At 45.3% G+C, this 22080-nt stretch overlaps 1 protein-coding gene across 7 annotated transcripts in view; it reads left to right on the forward strand.

Moving 5' to 3' along the window:
* The window catches only part of PPP3CA (protein phosphatase 3 catalytic subunit alpha), a 288298-nt gene that overhangs the window by 163512 nt on the left and 102706 nt on the right, over positions 1-22080 (forward strand). The gene's annotated exons all lie outside the window — the stretch shown is intronic.

Consider the following 22080-nt stretch of genomic DNA (forward strand, 5'->3'; position numbering starts at 1 on the left):
AATTTCCCTGATTTCTGACTGTATGACCTTACAATTTGAATGGTACTGTACATAAACACTAATTTTTTTCACAGTTTATCTCCAGACCCTCTTAAGGGGAAAAGATATAATTGCTTTTATTTCTCTAAGTTATAGCCACTTCATAAATGTTTTGAATCAGAAAGCATCAGAAAGTATTTGTGTATTTATACATAAATGTATACTTGCTTGCTTTTTTCCTCTACAGGTGATCTATGCAACTTTGAAATGATCCTACTGCTTTCCTTTCATAACAGCAAAATACAGTAAAAACTCAGTGCCTATTTCAAAATCATGCCATTGGAGCCCGTTATGGCTTATTTCAAAATAGTACTATCCTGTGTCTTAACAGTCTATTCAGAAATAACTAGCATTCCTCCCTCAATGAGATTTACTGATTTTTGAAATAATGCACCTGCAATTTCAAATTTATTTCAAAATTGTGTGTGTGTGTGTGTGCGTGTAGTATAGTGTAGTGTAGATACTCACAAAGTTATTTGAAAATAACTCTGTAGTATAGACATAGCCTGAGTGAATGGGCTACGAAGGCAAAAGTGGTTTTACTTGTGGTGAATGGAAGTGTGGTAGCAGATGGGACTACCACTAGGAATGAATCAGAAGGCTTTTCCAATGACAGCAGCTTCTTTTGCCGGGAGGGAGAATTTCTTCCCAAGTTTGTGAAATGTTCCTATAAGTTCTTCAAATGATTCATGCCTATTATTCCATTATAAAAACCTACAAACATGAACAAAGCTGGTTTTTTCAGTTTCTTGTATGACTAAATAATCTTGTGTGTTAGAGTAGAGTGCTTTGATCTGCACAGTAATGCTGTTTAAGGAAGATCATGTCAAAAGAATCTAATTGGTTAATTTAAAAAGCAGGTATCATCTCCTAATTGTGCTTTTTCCTTATTTTGTTTTTCTGCCTCCTGCAGTCAATATTTGCTCCCTTGATTGTTAGATTGATTGTATATGATTTTTTGAGTCCTCATTTACTTGTTAGAATAAGCCGTTTCTCCACTATCCCAGTCTAAAACGTCAAGGGAGCAGGTGTCATTTTAAGTAATTTGGGATACCAGCTGATGGTGTTTCCTGTCTTCCGCTCAGTGTGGAATTGGATTTCTCATCGCATAGCTTTACTGCTGACATCCAGTTTAGCTGACAACAAACAGACCCCTGCACATCTGTGGAGTGTTAGGGATGGGTGAGTGAGAGTTTGTGTGTCCTTTATTAATTATTTTACTCACGGTAGAGCCAAGAGACACTGATCAGACAATGGTGGTGGTGTGGTGGATTCTGTAAAGCCATGTAGAAAAATGAGAGGTCCTGTCTCAAGGATGCACTCACATCCACCTACAGTAATGATACATAATTTTCAATATTATGATATCTGATGCTCACTACAGGCATTAGGTGCATTGTAAGAACCTGAGCAGAACCTAAAACTGATGCCAACAAAATTTCTATCATGTTATACTCTAATGTGCCACATATTTACTAAGGAGTGCTGCTAGATTCCGATATTGTTATAAGTCCCTGGTTTTTTTTTTTTTTTTTTGGCATCACATGCTGAAATTATTTCCCTGTACCCAATGAGTTTTAAGGTAATGTCCTTTTATGTGTGCATTTCAGCTCATGTTCCAATACTACTGAACTTTGGTAAGCACGTTTTTGAAGTAACTGCATTACTTCAAGTTTATTGTACATGTGTTGGGGAGACATGTTTTTGTAGGTTTGGTTATGATGTTCTTGAAGACTGTTCGTTTATTTCATCTGACTTGACACTTATTTCTGGAGAATAGGGAGCAGCAATAGAACATCCATACAGAACTTGCTTCTCTTTGTCTGAGGCAGCATCACCTCATAGAGGTTTGCACAGACTGTCTACAGAGTTCAAGAGAAGGGAAAGCAACTGTGTTTGAGGATCACTGTGGTCAAAGCATTACCATTCCTGTCATAAACTACTGAACCTGCAGTATATTTCAGCCTGACTTAAGACCTGTTTTTCATGTGTATTGGCTGAGGAAACTGCCCATTTGTTTAAACTGTGAATCCTACAAGTATTCCAGTTCTGTTGTTTTCCGAATTGTCAGGGTTAATGATGTAGTCACATAACAAGATGAGGTTCCTGTTGCTATTAATTTAATATTTGATATTAGGAATGCACTGAAGTACCTGCTTAACTTTGTTGGACAAGTGAGTTTTAAGAAGGATTTGATGGAGGTGAGGGAAAGGTCTTGTGAAAAAATTTAGCAGGGCATCAGAAGCAGCATGGAAGAGGAAATTAACTTTTATGATGGGAGGTTTTAAGCAAGACTGATGTCACTGTGGAAAAGGGAATAGAGGGAGACATACAAAGTGAATCCAGGTCAGAGATATAGGTACAGATTTCATCACTGAAGCCATAAAAGCAACAACAAGGTGGAACTTGATGCGTAGCACAACTGGAATCTGATATACTGAGGAATTCACAGCTGATCTTTCCAGTACTAACATACTCATCTTCCAGCAAACTTCCCCGCCTTCCCAGCTGCCTAGGCAAAGGGGCCAACAGATGAAAAAGATGATTTTGGATGCAGTCAGCTATGTCCTGTCCTACAGTGTAGGAACCCAAACATAGCAAAACCAGAAAGTTGAATTAGCCAGTTCAGTTTTTGTCTCAGCTGAGTGGTATGCAATAGTTAGCATAGAAAGAAAATACTCCTCCCCTATTTTTCATTAACCAAGCGGGAATAGTAATAGTCAGGATGGTCTTGTAAAATTATATTAAAAACATCTTAACAGGGTCTCTAACAATCTGTACACTAAAATATTAAATTAATGAATTCCTTATTTTGAAGGTCAAATAGACTGTTTGAAGGCATAATAGCCTCTAGTTGCCTCTAGTGCTATATGCTAATTTAATACATTGGTGAAACTTCATATCTTGCACAGTGAAAAATATAGGTTAGGAATGTTGTATATGTGGCCCCATTTGTGGCTGGTCGCTTGACAGTGTAAACATGTTCTTGCTGGGAATCAGTCTCGGGAACACGGTGGCAGCTGATTGTTCTGCCATCTGCCAAAATGTGCCATGAGAAGTGGTATTGAAATCTTGGATGCATCACATCACATAGCTTCATCTCCGGGGCCGTATGCCCATACACCACTCTTCAGTTTGCTGCCTGGGGATGTTCTGCATTAGCTTCAACTCTGTGGAAAAAATGCCTGCCCACTTTTCTGGTTAGTGGCAATGTATTTTGCGAAGTGTAACCTCAGCAGAAATGTTTTAAGTATTGTCAAGCCTAATCATAAAAGGGAGTTATTTTGGTACAGATATCACAAGACTTACTTGTGGAAAGTCTGACCGACGTCAGCTCTGCTCTGTTTTCTCAATGTTAGCGTAAATTACGCAAGTCCCATCGGACACAGTTTTCACAGATCTTTTTGTAAAGAGTGTGAGTTATGTGTTTTTGTGTTGAATAAGCCTTCAGGCACAGGGAGAGAGGTGTTTTGTCCACTCTGAACACTCATGAGACTCTCTGGACTACACGGAGTGCATAATCAAATAAGAGTATATCAGGCTGCGAAGAAACCAAAGTTGAAGTGCTAGCTATCGACTGCATGCGTTTGAGGACAGAACCAGGCCCTTGTTTAATAATGGGAAAAGTCATGCCCCTATTGATTATGACTGTGTTGTCAGAGGTACAGTTTCATGTACAACCCAGTATTTGACTAAGTGGTTTCCTTGCTCAAGTTTTCTGTTTTCCCATTAACATGGTAGTTACATGTTAATCATGATGAGGAAATATAATTGAGCCCCAAAGGTTTTGTGATTTAAAAGAATCTGCAGGTACACTGTTAGTTTAGAGTCCAGCACAAACTACTTGTCATTGGTCTAGGTGCTACTGTAATGCAAGTAAACAATGTAAATATTCTTACTAAAGGCAATGAGAGTTCAGGGGCCCATCTGGAAACAGAATTTGGCCCTCTTGGCAAACAGTCTGTTTCAAGGAACAGGAAGTACCAGACTCGTGAGGAGCTATGTACAATAATCTGCAATATGAAAACACAACTGGATGTGGAATGGAGAATGAATGTTAATGAATGAAGTATGTAATCTATGTAAAATGGCCTTGTGCTGATAGCCACAAGAGAGTCAAAATCTCTGTAGAATATGAAAAACTCTTTTCAAGATACTTGTTGAACACTAAATGTACTGAAAGTTGGAAAACATGTATAGAAGAGGAGCTTTAAAAAATTTAATCAATGCTGTAACCTAGTTTAAGTACACACGTGCTTTAACAAGATTGAAAATGTTAGCAATCCGTGATTGTGTGGCTGTATGATACAAGGGAAGTTAAAGAAGAGTTGAAAATATTCTTTCATTTTTTATCTTTGTTAGTAATCTTAAGCATTTGCTGGACTGAACCCTATTCAGTACCGTGCTTATTAAAATGAATAGGCTTATTGACATCAAGAGGAGCACTCACGTTAATAAGCTCTATACCTGAAAGAGCGTGCAGGATCAGGTTCTTAATGACTTCAAAATTTCTCTTAAGGACTCCGCAGTTTAATGTTGAAGGTCTGTACAGCTACAGAAAATGTATATTTTTATGGGATGGTGCTGTAAGATTGTTTAAATTTTACTTTTTTACCCCCCGCCAAACCCCTCCCAATGAAAAAACTAACAACCCATATATATTATACTTTACTGAAGGCTAGAGAATTTTCAGATACATGTAGCTGTTTACAAATAGCTGTGCAGCTAAATATATTTCAATTTTTATTTTAAGATGTAAAAAGTAGTATTAATGTTTTAATGTATCTGTCAAAGAAAAATATCCAGTAGCATAACAAGATGTGCAGCAAGTATATGTTGAACAAATTTCTTCTGTCATCTCCAGTGAAGCCACACAATTTTGGCTTTTTTCAACCTGTTCAGAGTTGAATAAGACTGAGGGAGGAGGGGAGCAAATGGCATTTTATTTCACTGAATCCACTTGCATCTGTCAAAATACATTTCATAAACAGCATAAATTTAAGTCTCTTCAATTGAATTTAAGTTCATTATTACTAGTTTCATGACCAGAAACTCTACTTACACCCTGTGATACTGTAGAAGTATCTCCTAAATATTGACATTTATGCACAAATATATAGCTTTTATTTTATTGACATTGATATCAGTCTGAATTAATTTACCATCACTTAAAACATGTAGCTCATGTTCTGTTTGTGACCCACTATAATGCCTAGATTCTTCTCAGCAGTATTACTGCCTTGCCAGTTATTTCCCATTTTGTTTTTGTCCATTTGATTTTCTTTTCCTTCCTAAGTGTAATACTTCATACGAGGACCTTTCTGAATCTCATCTTGCTGATTTCAGACCCACTCTCCAATGTGTCAGGTTCACTGGATTCTAATCCTTTTCTCCAAAGTGCTTATAGCCCTTCATATCTTGGCATTATCTGGTGATTTTGGATGCATACTCCAAATCATTACTGAAAATATTAAACAGTGTTGCACCTAGGACAGACACCTTTGAAACGCGTTTAGCTACATAGGTATGTCCTCCCAGCTGGACAGCAAACCATTGCTAACTACTTCTTGAGTAAGGTGTTTATGTAAATTGTAGACCACATTTCTCTAGTTTGCTGATGAGACTGTTGTGTGGGATTGTCAAAAGCTGTACTAAAATAAAGAAATGTAATGTCTATTGTGTCCCTCTGTGCTCTAGGTCAGTAACCATGTCAAAGGAGAAAATTAGGTAGATTTAGCATGAGTTTATTCTTTACAAATCCATGTTCACTATAATGTATTGCCCTTTTATCCTCTGGTTGCTTGCAAATTGATTGGAAAGTTACCAGAGTGAAATTGTTAAATAGGAATCAAAATTAGACTGACTGTTCTGTAATTCCCTGAGTCCTCTTAGTAGCCATCTTTAAAAAGGGGAACAATGTTGCCCTTCTCTTGTCCTTAAGGACCTCCTGTGTCTTCAGTGGGCTCTTGAAGATACTCCCTATTTTTATTGTACTTGTGTCTAGACATCAAAAATATTGAGCAGATTCCCTCATTGAGTTCTCTCTTGCTGCTTTTATCGCTCTGTTGTAGTTTTCCATGCCCACCCACAACACTTAGCCCTCTGTTAAGTTCACTTTTTATGCTAACTGTGGGCTTGTGAACAGCCCTCCCTGAACTAGTTTAAGACCATCTCACTAGGCTGATGAGCTGGTATGTGAAGATCCTCTGCATGTTCTTCATTAGGTGGACGTCATCTCTGCCCAGCCAACCTCCTTCCTGCATCCCATAGTAAGTGGAGATCCTGTAGCTATCATCTGTGTAGCCACATGTTGGGTTGCAGGATACACCCTTACCCTCAGTCAGGATGGCAGACACACACACAACCTTGTGCCCCTTGTTCTTTCACCCTGGCTCACAAAGCTCTGTAGCCACTGCTCATCTGTTCAGGGTCATTACAGTGGGTCACATATTGGATGAGTTGGTACAGTTGTGAAAAAGTCTGTTAGCCTTCTGGGGTGTATTAACTGGGCTGTCGTATGTAAGACCTGCTCTGCTCTACTTGTCAATTGCGTGGTCTCAGCTGGAGTGCTACACTTTAGGCATGATGTGAAAAACATGGAGGGAATCTAGAGTGGTAAAAGGCTTCAAAAACCTGACTTGTGAAGAAAGACCTAATGAAAAAAAGCCTAGGGGATGTTGAGCCTTTAGAAAGGAAGATTGATGGGAAAAACTGATAAGTCTTTAAATATGTTAAGAGCTGTTATAAAGATGACAATGATAAATTGTTCTCCATGTCTGTGGAGCGGAGAAAAAGAAGAAAAAATGGGCTTTAATCTGCAGCGATGATTTTGATTAGGTAGTAGGGAAATCTTTCTAACTGTAAGGGACTTAAAGTTTGGGATAGGTTACGAAGGGAGTCAGTGGAAACACTGTCACTGGGGGTTTACAAGAACAGGTTGGACAAACACCTCTCGGTGATTGGTCTAGGTTTACTTGCTCCTGTCTCAGCACAAAGGACTGGGCACCTGAGGTCCCTTCCAGCCCTGGATTAGTGATTCTATGGTGTGCAGGCTGCATTCCCAGTAAGTCGAAACCAGAACCTTGGGTGCATGGGCAATGCATGGAGATGGGGAGAACCATGAGGGGTCCTGTGAGTGGGAAAACTAGTGCGGGGGTGGGGAAGAGTCTGGTGCCCGGCTTACCCGCTGGAAGAGACATGGGAAGCAGAACAGGAAGCTCCAGCTTGCTTTGCTGTCCTGATGCACCACTCCAGGGACATAGAGTGGGAACACTTCCTCAGTGTGGCTGGGTGAGCAAAGCAAAGAGAGGCTGCCTGGCTCTGCTTCCCATGCCTCTGCTGGTGAGTGCAATATGGGGAGGACCCCTACTCCAGTGCTAGTGCCCTATCCCTGCTAGTTCCCCAGGCTGTTCTGTCAAAGCGTTGGGGAGAAGGAAGAGTAAGAGCAGGGAGGGGATGGAGCAAGAGTGGGGAGAGGCAAGCCCTGGGTGAACAGAGGTTGTTCCAGCCCTTCCTCAGGTTGATGGGGAGGGGGGTGAGTCACATGGCCTGTTGCCTGCTCCCCTTCCCTGGCTCCCCCCTCACCAATTGCCTTTGCCAGAGTAGAAATCTCCAGGACCAAGATGCCTGATGGGTCAGAGCCCATATGGTGTAGCAAGGGAAATAACAGTGGTTTAGGGAGCTGGCAATTTTCCTTCCATTGTGGGTTCTTCCTTGGAGAGTAAATTAAGGGAAGAAATCCTGCCTTCCTCTGCTGGTGACCTCAGCTGGCTTAACTCCCTTAGTCTCCCAGCTGCTTTCGTCTCATAAGCCACATGTCTTACCAGACATTAAACACTTAGGCCATGTCTACACTAGCCAGCTAATTCGAAGTAGCTGGCACAACGTCGAAATAGCGTGCATTGCGTCTACACACACCATGCGCTACTTCGTTGTTGAAATCAATGTTAGGTGGCGAGATGTCAAAATCACTATTCCTATGTCGATGTTAAATGTCGAAGTAGGGCGTGTGTAGACGATCCGCGTCCCACTACTTCGAAATAGCGGGGTCCTCCATGGCGGCAATCAGCTGAAAGATTGAGACATGCTGTTCAGCCCCTGTGGGGCTGTATGATCACCACACGCAGCAGCCCTTAAAGCACCGTGGACTCGGACGCCCTGAACCGCCCAGCCAGCACTCATGGCAGGCTGTGGCCCCCCTCCTGGATGGAGGCTGAGCTCCGAGTCCTGCTGGGGCTCTGGGGTGAAGAAGAGGTGCTCCATGTGGTGGGGAGCAAAGGACGGAATGCAGATTTCACCCCACTGGCCGAGGGCCTGGCCGCCTGGGGTCACCCTGCCCACACTCCAGGTCACGTCTGAAGCAAGGTGAAGGAACTGTGGCAGGGTTACACCTGGGCCTGGGACTTGGCCAGCCAGTCTGGGGCCGCCCCCACTGCTTGCCCCTATTACAGGGAGCTCAGGGCCATCCTGGGCCCCCAGGTCACTTCCTCCCCCCTGGCCACACTGGACACTGCAGCTGAGGAGTCCCAGCAGGCCTTGGAGCTGGAGTCTGGACCGGAGGCCATCTCCACACCCTGGGGCCCATCCGAGGAGCCAGCCCTCGTGAAGGTGGAGGAGGGGTCCAGCAGTGAGGAGGTGGGGCTCCTCATTGACCTCCCCTGTTGGAGCACCAGCTGGGCATCCGCCTACTGGGTTTCCCCTGACCACGGCAGTGGGCAGTCAGGTACGTACACCACATGGTACACACCCCCTGGCCACGGGATGGGGGCCCCACATACCCCCCGCAGACCCCGACCTACAACTGCCCAGCCACAGCACAGTCCCAGGATGGCAACATGGCTATCAGCGCCTGTTAGCACCCACACTCACAGACCATGCTGTGCCCTAACCCAGGGGGCAAGGGGACCATGCAGTGGGGCCACCAACAGGGACACCGCACCCACGGGCAAGGGACAGAGACCCAGCACCCAAGGGGGGGATGGGGGACATGGGCCATGGGCCAGGGCACAGTACTAACAGCCTTCCCCTCCCTCTCCCCCTTTCCGCAGCCACACTATCCAAGGCCCCAGGCAGCCAGTCGCCCTTCGTCGTGCTGGAGAGCCTGCTGGAGGTCAGGTGCTGCCATCACCCGGGGACACTGCCAAAGCCAGGATGGGCGCACCACCACTGGAGCCAGGAGATGATCCCCGTGAGCCCCTAGCTCCTGGTGGCTCTCCAGCGGCAGGCTGAGGAGAGGCTGCGCTTCGACCACGAGGACTCCACCTGGCTCCGGGCAGCGAGGCAGGAGTTTATGGGGATTTTCTAGGATATAGCTGGGTTGTTCCGGGAGGCGCGCCCCCCACTGCCCTCCTTGCTGCTCCACCTGATGCCCCACCTGCCACCCCGCCTGCTGCCACACCTGCCAGCCCCCCCCAGGACTGGAGCCCACTGGGGCTGAAGACTGGCCAGGGGAGGCATCCCAACCCTACTTGCTGGTCCTCCCGTCTCCCAGCCTCCCACGCTGGGGACTGTGGACAAATGGGTTGGGGGGGCGACCCGAACCCACTGGGGATCGTTCTCCTCTGCGTCCACCCCAGAGTGATGGGCCGACGGCTGAGCTGTCTGCTGGCCCTTCATTTGTATATAGTTGTCCCCCCATTTGTATATTAAGCTCCAGTTTTTGTTGTTCACATACCATACCAGATATTCAATAATCCACTGTTTTATTTTTCAAAGAATGCTGTGAGACGTTTGCTTGTTGGGGTGCTAGTGTCCAGGTGGTGGGGGCAGTGTGCAGGAGGCTCACCGGGGATGGCCAGGGAGGTGCTCAGGGGTCCCCCTGATCAAAATGGGCCTGCAGGTCTTTGCAGACCCGTACCCCCTCGTGGTGGTCCTGGCGACTGGGTGCAGCAGCTGGCTGGGGAAAGCCTATGCTGTCGTCAACTGCCCACCCCTGGATGAAGGCCTCCTCCTTGCTCTCAATGTTGTGGAGCGTGCAGCGTGCACCCACAACCTGGGGGAAGTTCTGGAGGCTGACGTCCAGGCAGGCGAGGAGGCACTGCCACTGGCCCTTCAGGTGGCCGAAGGGCCTCTCCACCTGGCAGGTGTGGTTCAGGCGACCGTTGAACTGCTCCTGGCTAGCACTGAGGTGGCCAGTGTACAGGCGCATGAGCCAGGGCTGGAGGGGGTAGGCCACATCTGCCATGAGGCAGAGGGCATGGTGGTGTCCCCCAAAGGGATCTCCCTCTGGAGGATGTAGGTCCCTGCCTCCAGCCGGTGGCACAGGCCTGAGTTCTGGAAGAGGCGGGCATCGTGTGTACAGCCGGGCCAGCCCATGTAGGCATCCTGGAAATGGCCCCAGTTGTCCACCATGGCCTGCAGGACCACAGAGTGGTAGCCCCTCTGGTGTATGTATCATCCCCCACTGTGATCTGGGGCACAGATGGGGATATGGGTCCAGTCTAGGGCCCTGAAGCAGTTCAGGAACCTCATAGCGGCAAATCCTGTTACGGCTGTGTCCAGGTCCCCCACTTGGACAGCCCTCTGGAGCAGTAAGGCATTGAGCACACAGACCACCTGTTGGGAGGGGATATGAGCTCCCATGAGGGGGTGCAGGGTGCCCCAGGCACCCCCTTGGGCACCTGCACCGCCCAGTCCCTCCCTCCCCAGGCCTCCATCTGGTTCCCTCCCTTCCGGGCACCCCTCTCTCCCCAGGGCCCCCTCCCTGGCACCCTACCCCCCAGTGGGTGCATGCCCAGGCCTCCTTACCTCCATGACGACGGCCTCAACCATGGCCTTTCCCACTCCAAACTGGTGGCCCGTAGAAGAGTGGCTGTCTGGAATGGCCAGCTTCCAGACTGCTATTGCGACACTCTTCTCCATGGGGCAGGTGCACCACATCTGAGTGTCCTGGTGCCTCAGTGCAGGGGTGAGCCACTGACAGAGCTCCAGGAAGGTCTGTTGGCAAGTGCAGAAGTTCCGCAGACACGTTGTCCCCCATGACCAGATACTCCCACCTACTCCCCCATGACCAGCTGCTCCCACCACTCGGAACTCGTGGGGTAGCTTCAGAGGCAGTGGAGCATCTGGCGCGGGAGGAACAGGGGGAACCCGGTGGTCGGAGCGTCCCATTTGCCCCCGGTGAGGGCTTCTATGCCAGGAGCTGCTGGGTGGCTTCCTGTGCAGCACCTAGCAGGGTGCTTGCTCCCTGGGTCACAACCTGGTAGGCTTTCAGGTGCTGCTGCTGCTGCTGCTGCTGAGGGTCCGTGGCTGCTGTGATTCGGTCTGTGAGAGTATGCCTAGCACTCTGCAGACCTCATGCTGTGCAGGCTGCGTGTGTCTGGGAGGGGCTCGTTAAAGGAGTGGCTTGCTGTTGCCCCAGAAGGGCTAGTCCGCCCTGTGACCCTGTCCACAGGCTTTCCTTTCCCCTTATTTTGAAGGAGGGAGGGAGGGAGGGAGAGGGAGAGAGAGAGAGAGAGAGAGAGAGAGAGAGTGAGTGAGTGAGTGAGTGAGTGAGTGCGCACGCGCTCTGCTTTTCTATCTGGGGCCAGCCCCTTTCGATGTTCCCTGTTGCTACTTCGGCGTTGCATGTCGATGGCACCAGCTCCGGAGGATGTGTGGACAGTATGCATCGAAGTAGCCTATTTTGATGTCTTTACTTCGAAATAGACTACTTGGACGTAGTGTCCTAATGTAGATGTAGCCTTAATGTTAATTTGAATGCTCTGAGGGGCTGGAATGTTCGTCTGCTGTGCACACGTTCCTGGATTTGCACAAGAGCCTGGATTTGTCTATACATTAAATAAACAATGTGTACAGCCTTCCTTCTTCCAAATGTTCCTGAAGGTCCAGGTTGAAATTTACACTGAAAGGGTTCAAAATGCAGTTCTTCTGCACTGAAATCCATTAAGAGAAACTCTGTCTCACAACATCAAAATATCTTCTCTTTCTGTATTAAAGAAAAGCCCTCTGTTGGGTAAAGATCTGCATGGGAGAAGGTGCAGGCTAGCAAAGGAGCATAAGGGGAGCACATGTGTTGACCCTCCACCAGCCTCACATTGCTGGTCTCTGGTAGGTAATATAGTAAGTGTCTATATAATGTTTCTAGCCCTCTCCCCCCCGACTCCATCCCAATTTTCTCCTGCTTTTAGATGCTTCCAGAGAGAGCAGCTAACTGTGAAAGTCCTGCCAACACAATTACATTGGATCCATTGTGTCTGAAAGCTGGGGGAATACAGCATGGAGGCAGGCGTAGGTCGTCTACTCAGATATGCTTGCAGTACCCCCTCTGTTGTTGTGACCAGTGGGGGATAATCTCCATGAGACACTCTGTGACTTTCTCCATATCTGTCTTTGGAATTTTCATGCTGTTAGGGGGCAATTGAACCCTTTGGTTTTACTTGAGTGTTTCTTTTTATTAATTCATAGATAGAGGTATTAAACTTTGAGAAGGAACCTAAGAGCTTTTTAAAATGAAGTGTAAAGGTACATGAGTGTGCATGTCTTCTAATTTTTGTTAGAAATTGTCTTGGGTTCAAAATGAGCAGAGTATATGACATACAACCTCTCTCAAGATACCACTTGGATCTTGGTTTTTTGTTTTTAACGAAGACTGTGGCTACTCTAGAGAGCTTCCAGTATAGCTTCTTTAAGGTGACAGGAGCAGTAATAGCACAGTCTGCTTCAGCGTTTAGGTCAGTGTTTATGTTGCTCAGGGTGAGGGTGGCTTAGTCACATCCTGAACGGCATTAAGTTATCTGAATCTGGACAGTATTATATACATAGCCTAAGCCTCTAGCTGTTCTAGTTATGAAGAAATTCTTTGGTATGTTAACAGCACATAACTGTTGCAGTGGTATCTATGAGAGTCTTCAATGAATCTGCGACCCCTGCTTATTGTGGGGTCATTTTAACTGGCTCTCTGAAGAATCTCACAACCTTCTGTGAGTGATGCCCATTTTGACATCTCAGATACGTGAGCCTTATGTTGTGGATGGGTCATGCAAATATCTCTCTACCCTGGATTGTGCTAATTCAAACAATAATAAAATAGGCAACACAGAAAGGTGATTATGCTGGGTAGCTGCAGTTGTTAGCTAGTTCAAGGCACACCTGGCTTTCTTTTGCTGTACGGTCATCGCTATACAGGAGTATTTAGTATGAATTCACATCTTTTTCAGACATTCCTTGTGGTTTCACTCAGAGCACTGTCCACTCCCTTTTCATGTACACTTAACCAGCTCTCTGGGTTTGTCCATACTTACTGATGGATTGATTCTCTGGAGGTTGATATTTCAGGGTTCAATTGAGCAGGCCTAGTAAGGACCCGCTAAACTGAACACTCAGGATCCCCCCCATTGACCCTGGTATTCGTCAGACTACTGAGGATTAAGGGAAGTTGACAAGGAGTAAGAGTGAGTTTCTCCTGTTGACCTCCCACTGCAGTTCAGGTAGTTGGAGTTCCTTATCTCACACTGATTTGTCTCCCCTAATGTAGACCTGTCCTCTGTTAGCCTCAAATGTTTGCCAAGGAAACAGAGGCACCTCTATAAGCAGATGAATGGGGACAACTAGATAAGAGTGCTAGTTCAGGAGGGTGGGGGGCAGCAGCTGTGTATCAATGGTCAAACAAACTGAGCTCTTAGATAACAGAATCTGAGAACTCGAGTTGCAAGGGCACTATTTTGGAAGGGCAGTGGGGTGGGGTAGCAGCCGTGTGTGTCGGGACCCTGCTAGCTCTTTTTCCTGGTCCCCCGACTAGGAGGGGGTAAAGAGAGAGGACAGGGTTTGTGTGCATGCCTCTTACTCATGGGCAGCGAGGGGAGGGGACAAAGGAGTAATTGACCTTTATCTGTGTACCTTCCCTCTCTCCCCCACCCCGTAGTCAGGAGAACAGGAGAAAGAGCTGGTGGCATCCCCACTACACACAGCTGCTGCCTCCCCCTCCCACCCTTCTGAAACGGTGCCCTTGCAACTAAGTTTCCACGTTCTGTTTAAGAGCTCAATTTGTTTGACCATTGATGCACAACATCTCCAAGAAGCTTTTTGTCATAAGTATTGTGCGGAAAGGTCAAATGATGGTCTGGAAAACCGATGAAACGAACAGACACATCTTATCTATTTATTGTAATGGCTGTTTGTTTAATTGCAAAACTCCTGCTCTCTCTGGTAAACAAAATCCCAAAGCCGCTGTTCATTCATATGAAGATAAGGGGTTACCATTTCAGGACAGATGCTTATAGGTGCGGTTCTGACACAGGCTAATTTGTTTTCAAGAAAGTTACTGCTAATGTGCTTCTCTATGCAGCCTATAAGTGAAATCAGCATTAGTTGACTGAGCTGTTTTCCCTGTGCTGTTGCAGACCTCCACGTTCCTATGCATGTATATTTATGGTGATCGTAAGGACTTTGACTACCATGATCTTGTTTGTATGATTCGCTTTTAATTCATAGCCCAACAAAAATTTAATTAGCGAAGATCCCTGTTTTCAAGACAACAACAAAACCTCTTACTGGCTGTGCTAATCTTGTTCCAGACTAAATCCATTTAGTCTTGGAGAGCTTAGATGCTCAGTGATGCTTCTAGTTTTATATCTGTTTACTTTGATGGAGAGGGAACTTTAAAGAAGTGTGGGTGGGTGGGGTCAAGGAGAGAAATACCCTGAGATGCAGAAGGCTGGCCATCCTCACAGACTTGAAATTTTATTTGGTAATATGGTAGGCTAAAATGATTTGTTACTAGTTAAAAAGCTTAAGTACTAAGTGCTGTAATGGGAACTGTGTTTTGAACAGGTAAAGTGCTTTGTAATGCTAAGTATTCTGAAAAATCAAGTTCTGTATGTCTCAAATTGGGTACCCAAAACTAATAGACTTTTGATCTTAATCTCTCCACGCCCTGGTTCCCTGTTTGTGTTGTGAAAGTAATTGTTAGCATTCCAATATGCTAGTTATAGGTCCCACGGTAAAGCCCATGAAGACATTAACATTTCTATCCTAAGAGCAAATATTTGTGCATGTACAGGAAACAGTCATGGCTCCATCTATTGAAGAGCAAGGAGAATTTTAAATATTGAGTATCTGCTCTTTAGGCGTATATCTACCCAGCGAAGTTATTCTGGAATAGTTTATTTTGGAGTTGTTCTTCTAAAATAAGATATTCCAGAAGAATTCATCTACACTACTGTGAAGCTCCGGAATAAGCAAACTTTATTCTGAAATAGTGTGTCTGCAAGCAACAGAGCCTGTTTCGAAACAGAGCCATTGGACGCTATCTAATTTAGAAATCGGCTCTATTCCCTATAGCCCCTATTTTGAAAAATCTATTTCAGAACCGGCACTATTCCTTGTACAATGACGTTTACGTACTTTGAAATAAGCCATCCACTATTTTGAAATAGTGGCTGCATTGTGCAGGTGCTAGCAAAGTTATTTCAAAATAGTGGCTGTTATTTCAAGATAACTTTGAAATAGGTGATCATGGTTTCTTCTGTGCATTGATGGAGGTGTAGGAATTTGAGTGGGTGGGAGGATGTGACCCCTAGTTAAATCTATCATAATCATACTCACAGAGTGGGCTGGGGGGGGGAGAAGGGGGGGGCAAATTAAGGTTGCACAGGCAACCTTAATCCTGGCATTTCCTAACTTTCTAGGTACTTGACTTTGCAAACTTAAAATCATTTAATGCAGATTTTGTCTGTGTGTAATGTAATATTAACTGGAAGAACATTCCTGCTATTTTCTGGATTCATTCAACAAGTGGTAGGTTATTTTCTAATATAAGAATTATTTATTTCAAATGGCAGGTGGAGAACTAATATTGGGGACCTCAGCCAAGAGAAGAGGCTCTAGCTTTCTTATTTTCCATGGCAGGCAGATCTGATAAGATCCTTTTTTCTTGTTTTAAAGTTATAACCTTAAAGGTAACATAAGTATTTTAAATGAATTTTTTTTGAATTTGAAAGAAGAATACTGTGCTTACTACAGTTAATTGAATTAAGCCTAGAATTTCACATGTTCCTTAGGTAAATGGATTTGGTGAGAAGCATGGCCCCACCTTTTCTAATGATATTGCTTGATATAACTGTTTTCTGCAAGGCTCAGTTTACCAGCTGTAATATTAGGGTGAGTTCTGGGCACAGCTGAGAGAACCAATACTGTGTACACTGCTTAAAACTGGGCCAGCCTGTAATTTCCTTCTCACTAAGGCAAATCAAGCCAGCCACAAAAATACCTCTGCAAGCCCAGCTGGCTTGCCAGAATCTATTTAAGCAACCACAGATTTTCCAGCTGCTCCTAATGCCTAAACAAGCAACCCTCCTTAGTCAGGTGAGAGGCTATGAAAGCCTCTCTTGTACCAAATCCACACAGATTCTTCCAGCCCCCAAAGGGACCAGCCACATTCCCAGGCCAATATATATTTAGGTGTTACCCAAAAGAGCACACTGTACCAATCCTTTACAATCTAAAGATCTAATGGTTTACAATAGAGAAAGAATAGGGTGAGAGAGAAAATTTATTGAAGTGGTACATTACACACATCAGTTAAAGCTATTGATGCAAGTCAGTGGTGTTATGTGCTGATTTCTTGAAAGTCTCTGAAAATACACCCCACGAAGGATGGGCCCCAGTCCACATAGGTTTAGTTCAAAAGGACAGAGAGCAAAGATGATCACTGCTGGGGCCATCTTATAGCTTTCTGTGTGGAGGTAAAAAATCCTTTCTTCTTCCAGAGGCAATGGAGGGTCACCTGATCAGGTGGGCTTTTGTGGCACTCTGCCATTGGCCACTGGGTTTGCCAGTATATTCCAGTCCATTTCCATAAAATGTGAAATCAATGTCTGGGTGTCTGTCACTTTGTTTAGCCCATGTCACCTGACTAGGAAGGTAATCACACACTTCCTACTGGTGAATCTCAGCACTGAACCATTCCTAATACAGCTATGGAGCCAATACCTATAACTTCACAAACAAATATGGCACAGATATACAAGTCACATAAACGGATTCAGGGCATTGCCAACACCAACCTCACCCCAGTGCAGTAGGACTCAGCCGTTGGCTCACTGAGGTGGTGGGAATCAGGCAGACGCAGACTCCAATCACCTCTCTTGGGGTCATGAAGTAATTTTTGTTGCCAGGAGTGGGTCACAGTGTACTGAACTTTGAAAGCCCCTGGAATACACTATTTAAAAAGTCAAAACTTACTGGGAGCTCCTATACCATGAACATGCTCTACTGGTTGAACCTCTCTAATCTAGAACTCTCTCATCTGGCAACATCTGTAATCTGGCATGTAGTTAGCTGAATGACCACTTATCATGGGTGTGATCAAATTTCCCACAGTCCTACAAGGTGTGTTTACAGCCACCAGTCCTGGCTCTCAGTGTTCTGTTCTGTTATTTAGCTGTAATTTACTCCTAAATGTCTTCTAAGAGACCAGTAAGCAGTGGAAGTGTTGGTAATGTGCTTCACGGTACTGACTGCCCATGGTTGGGCAAATTCTCTCTCCCATCACCAGTTGGGTCATGAGAATGCCGGGTGAGAGATGTTCAACCTGTAATATTTCCTTGTACTTTGGAGAGGAAATACCACGATAGCTCAGATAAGCTGTGTCTACACGTGCACGCTACTTCGAAGTAGCGGCACTAACTTCGAAATAGCGCCCGTCACGGCTACACGCGTCGGGCGCTGTTTCGAAGTTAACTTCGACGTTAGGCGGCGAGATGTCGAAGTCGCTAACCTCATGAGGGGATTGGAATAACACGCTACTTCGACGTTCAACGTCGAAGTAGGGACCGTGTAGATGATCCGCGTCCCGCAACGTGGAAATTGCCGGGTCCTCCATGGCGGCCATCAGCTGGGGGGTTGAGAGATGCTCTCTCTCCAGCCCCTGCGGGGCTCTATGGTCACCGTGGGCAGCAGCCCTTAGCCCAGGGCTTCTGGCTGCTGCTGCGGCAGCTGGGGATCCATGCTGCATGCACAGGGTCTGCAACCAGTTGTCGGCTCTGTGTATCTTGTGTTGTTTAGTGCAACTGTGTCTGGGAGGGGCCCTTTAAGGGATCGGCTTGCTGTTGAGTCTGCCCTGTGACCCTGTCTGCAGCCGTGCCTGGCACCCTTATTTCGATGTGTGCTACTTTGGCGTGTAGACGTTCCCTCGCAGCGCCTATTTCGATGTGCTGCCGCGCAATGTCGAAGTTGAACATCGATGTTGCCAGCCCTGGAGGACGTGTAGACGTTATTCATCGAAATAGCCTATTTCAATGTTGCTACATCGAAATAAGCTATTGCGATGTTGGCTTCACGTGTAGACGTAGCCCTAGTGTGGTAAATTGTTGAAATTTTAATGCCAATCTCTAAAAAAAGTAACATGCTCCCTTTTCTTATGAACTCCAGACAAATGAATAAAGGCTGTTCTGCAACAAGTGCTATTAAGGCTCAGCTGTTGATATGTGCTTCTGTGATTCCTGGTGCACCTGGCATAGTGATATTGACATTTTCTGAATTAGCACAAAGACTAAATTGAGTTCGCATCTGTGGCTGTGGCAAGCTTTGACCTTGCTTACAACACACTGCTTACTGAGCCACCAACAACACACAAGGGAAGGAAAAGGACAAAACAGAAAACTCTACAGGCCACTGCCCTAAACAGGGAATGATGTTTCTTTCCATTATATCACCCAAGTGGGTGCTAATAAGTCTCTGTGTACAATATTTTGCTCAACTGGTTGGCAAGAGTCTGTTGATTTCTACCTTGGTTTTTAACTTCGTTAGTGCTTCGCATATTTAGGGTGTAATAGAGCACACATGCAAAGTTCTCTTTGTGCATGTGTGTGACTATATAGCTGGCTCCCATTACCATAGTGTATGTCTATACCACAAAGTTATATCAACAAAATGAAGGCTGACACAGACGAATGGACAAAAGCAAAGTTGCCAAAGCATACTCACTCCTTCTGTGAACGGATCGTCTCCAAACTGAGAGCCTGGCAACACCCTCTGTTGCAAGGTGTTGTGGCAACATGCAGTGGAGCGCGGCATATCTTGGGACTTTGCAAACATCCCGTCAGACACTGCTTTGTTTCTCAGCCCCTCTGTGGTTTCCAGCTTCCTTTCATACCATTTTTCCAGCTGCCGTTCTCTGCTGTGCACTCTAGCATCTGAAGTGAGAGGCTGCATCCCATTTTTTTCTCCTGTGCTCTGTTAAGTGTTGTGAGGACACTGTTCATGGCAGTGGAGTTAATCTTGAAGTTACTGACCAAGGAAGGTTTGCAGGCACATGACATGCTGCATGAGATGGACATCAACTTACCATTGGTTTTTGACACTCAGAGCAGCTGGACAGGGTAAACTATTGCTTTTTGGCATGGTGTACATGAATTGGTGCCATTGCATCATCGTACAGGTGTGAGACGAAGACCAGGGGCTACAGAACTTGAGAATACATAAACCAAGCTACCTGAAGCTGTGTGATGAGCTGGCTCCTGACTGTGTCACAAAGACACCGGAATGAGAGCCGCTCTCTTGGTAGAGTAGCGCATATCTGTTGCTGTCTGAAAGCTGGCGGCTTCAGATTGCTTCCCATCAGTTGCAGATCAGTTCAGAGTGGGCAAGTCTGCCGTCAGGGCTGTAATAACTGCAAATGTGCCGGGCAATAAATTGCATATTCTGCTACAGAGGACCGTGACTCTGGGAAATGTCCAGGATGGAATATACAGAGAGAAGATGAAGGAGCCAAGGCAGGTGTACCATAAGGTGAGAGGACCAAAACCTTTGCTGTAGTGCTGCTTCTAAGACCAGCTGTTTCTGTAAGGAGCTGGATGCTATCTTTGGTGATGACTCCACCACCAAAAGCCCCAGGGATGCTTGGGAGGGCACAGAGTTAGCAAAAAGAGGACCTAATATGGAGGATGAAATAATAGCTGAAGAGGTTGAGCTTGACAAGGATGTGGGGCTCCCAGTGGTGCTGCCTGCTGGAGCAGGCAGTCAGGAGCTATTGTCCCTCTGCTCTTGAGGTGTGCAGCCTGTTGCAGGAGCTGCCCTTCAGGGAGCAGGAGTTGAGCTGCAGGATAAGAGGCTTTGGACTGCAGAGGTGGTTGTAGGCCATACAAGAACAGAGACTGGCTGTGTTTCTGTGAGCTGCACATTGCCCTGTATAGGTAATTGCCATGGCCAAGCAGGGGATGTTTTGGAAACACGAGGGGGACCACAACCATGCATACCAAGACTACTTGCTCTTCTTCTCCTTCCCATCATGATCAAGGAGTGAAGAGAAAGTGCTAAAATTGGATTGTGTGTGTTCACCTTCTATTTCACAGCTCCCACAAAGCCTGTGTCTGCAAAGCCATCTGTTAATATCACAGCTGGATTGTTATGTGCAGTCAGCCAGCTCGTGACTTCTTGGCTGAAACCAATCAACCAGGTATTGACTTGGCTCTTTTTTATGTGACTCAGCTGTTGCTGGAGTCAGTGTCCTTTCCTAAAATGCCTGCCTGTCTCTTTAGGATGGAATATTTGTGTATTTGACAGAGGAAATTGCAAATTCAGAGCAAATTGGTCTGTGTATCTTAAACCTGTCAGTGGATGGCAGCTGTGACATGGCTCATTTGACCACATAACTCATGAGCAGGCATGATACAAACGAAACGCAAGAACATTAGTGAAAGCAGCCAAGACGCTATCACGTTATTTAAGAATATCAAGTATGTTTGAGGAGGGCAGAAGTCTCACATGGGAATGTCCATCTGTTCTGTGTACTGAGGTTACATGTCCATGATTCCTTGGCTGGAGAAACTTTGGCAAATAAAAAATAGCTACGGTCACTGCAAGAAGCACTGCTGTGGATTTGGGAATTCTAAAAAACTTTATCACACGGAAGGCATAATTTTTAGCCCTTCAGTTTTGAAGTGAGCCTTGATCTGATTTTTCCATTTGTCATAGTAAAATATTTAACTTTAATGTTTTTATAGCTTACTCTAAGCAATTCAAAGTCTCAGTGATAATTCGAAATCTCACATTTGCTAATGGACTTTTTCCTTACAGCTAATCTTCCCATATGAAACACACATTTTTATTAATATAAAACTCCTGCTGAGAATGCAAACCTTGCTAATCTAGTACACAGGGAAGGATTGCAGGAAACTGATTTGAAATTGGTACAAAACATATCTGGGGATTCTGCTGGCTGTACTTTTCTTTATTCCTTAAGCAGCTAAAATTCTGCCACAAACCATATATTAGACAGAAATTTTCCATGATTTGTAGGCCTGACACATTAGTAACATATTGTTGCTAAATGAGTCAGTCTTCTGTCACCAATATACTGTGATCTATTGTCATGAATAGACCCAGAGCATAAACTCTGGTGGCTGACTTTGTTCGGGGGGGGAAGCAAAGTAGGGCGACAGTTGCTTAATCAAGATGACAAGCATCAGAGTGGTAGCTGTGTTAGTCTGCATCTGCAAAAACCAGGAGAAGTTTTGTGGCACCTTATAGACTAGCAGATGTATTGGAGCATAAGCTTTCATGGGCAAAAAGTTTATGCTCCAATATATCTGGTAGTCTGAGGTGCCACAGGACTTCTTGTTTAATCAAGATGCTTATTTTGAGTGCTTGTTAGCAACATTACAATGTTACACATTGGTTTTACTGAATTTTTCATGTTCTTTTCTTTCCTTCTCACAAATGGTACATGGTGTTGGACTTGAAAAGTTAGTTTCCATATTAAATCATCTTCTCTTTGTTACTGTACTGATACAGGATGACAAATTGTAAGCTTGCAAAGCAGTACTTGCATTAATATTCCAAATGCCAAACATTGTTTTTATTAAGAACAACAAGAAGTCCTGTGGCACCTTATAGACTAACAGATATTTTGGAGCATAAGCTTTCGTGGGCAAAGACCCGCTTCATCAGATTGTTTTTATTGCTTGTTTTCTTAGCTGCTCATGTCAGGAAGTCTTGTCAGTCACCTGGAAAGGGTAGGAAGTTGAAGATTCTGTTGTGGAACTTTGATAATGTTAAGAATTTCCTAGTATAATGGAAAGTACCGTCTCAGATGGGCATGGA

This window comes from Carettochelys insculpta, chromosome 4 (genome assembly GCF_033958435.1).
Source record: "Carettochelys insculpta isolate YL-2023 chromosome 4, ASM3395843v1, whole genome shotgun sequence".
Classification (NCBI taxonomy): Eukaryota; Metazoa; Chordata; order Testudines; family Carettochelyidae; genus Carettochelys; species Carettochelys insculpta.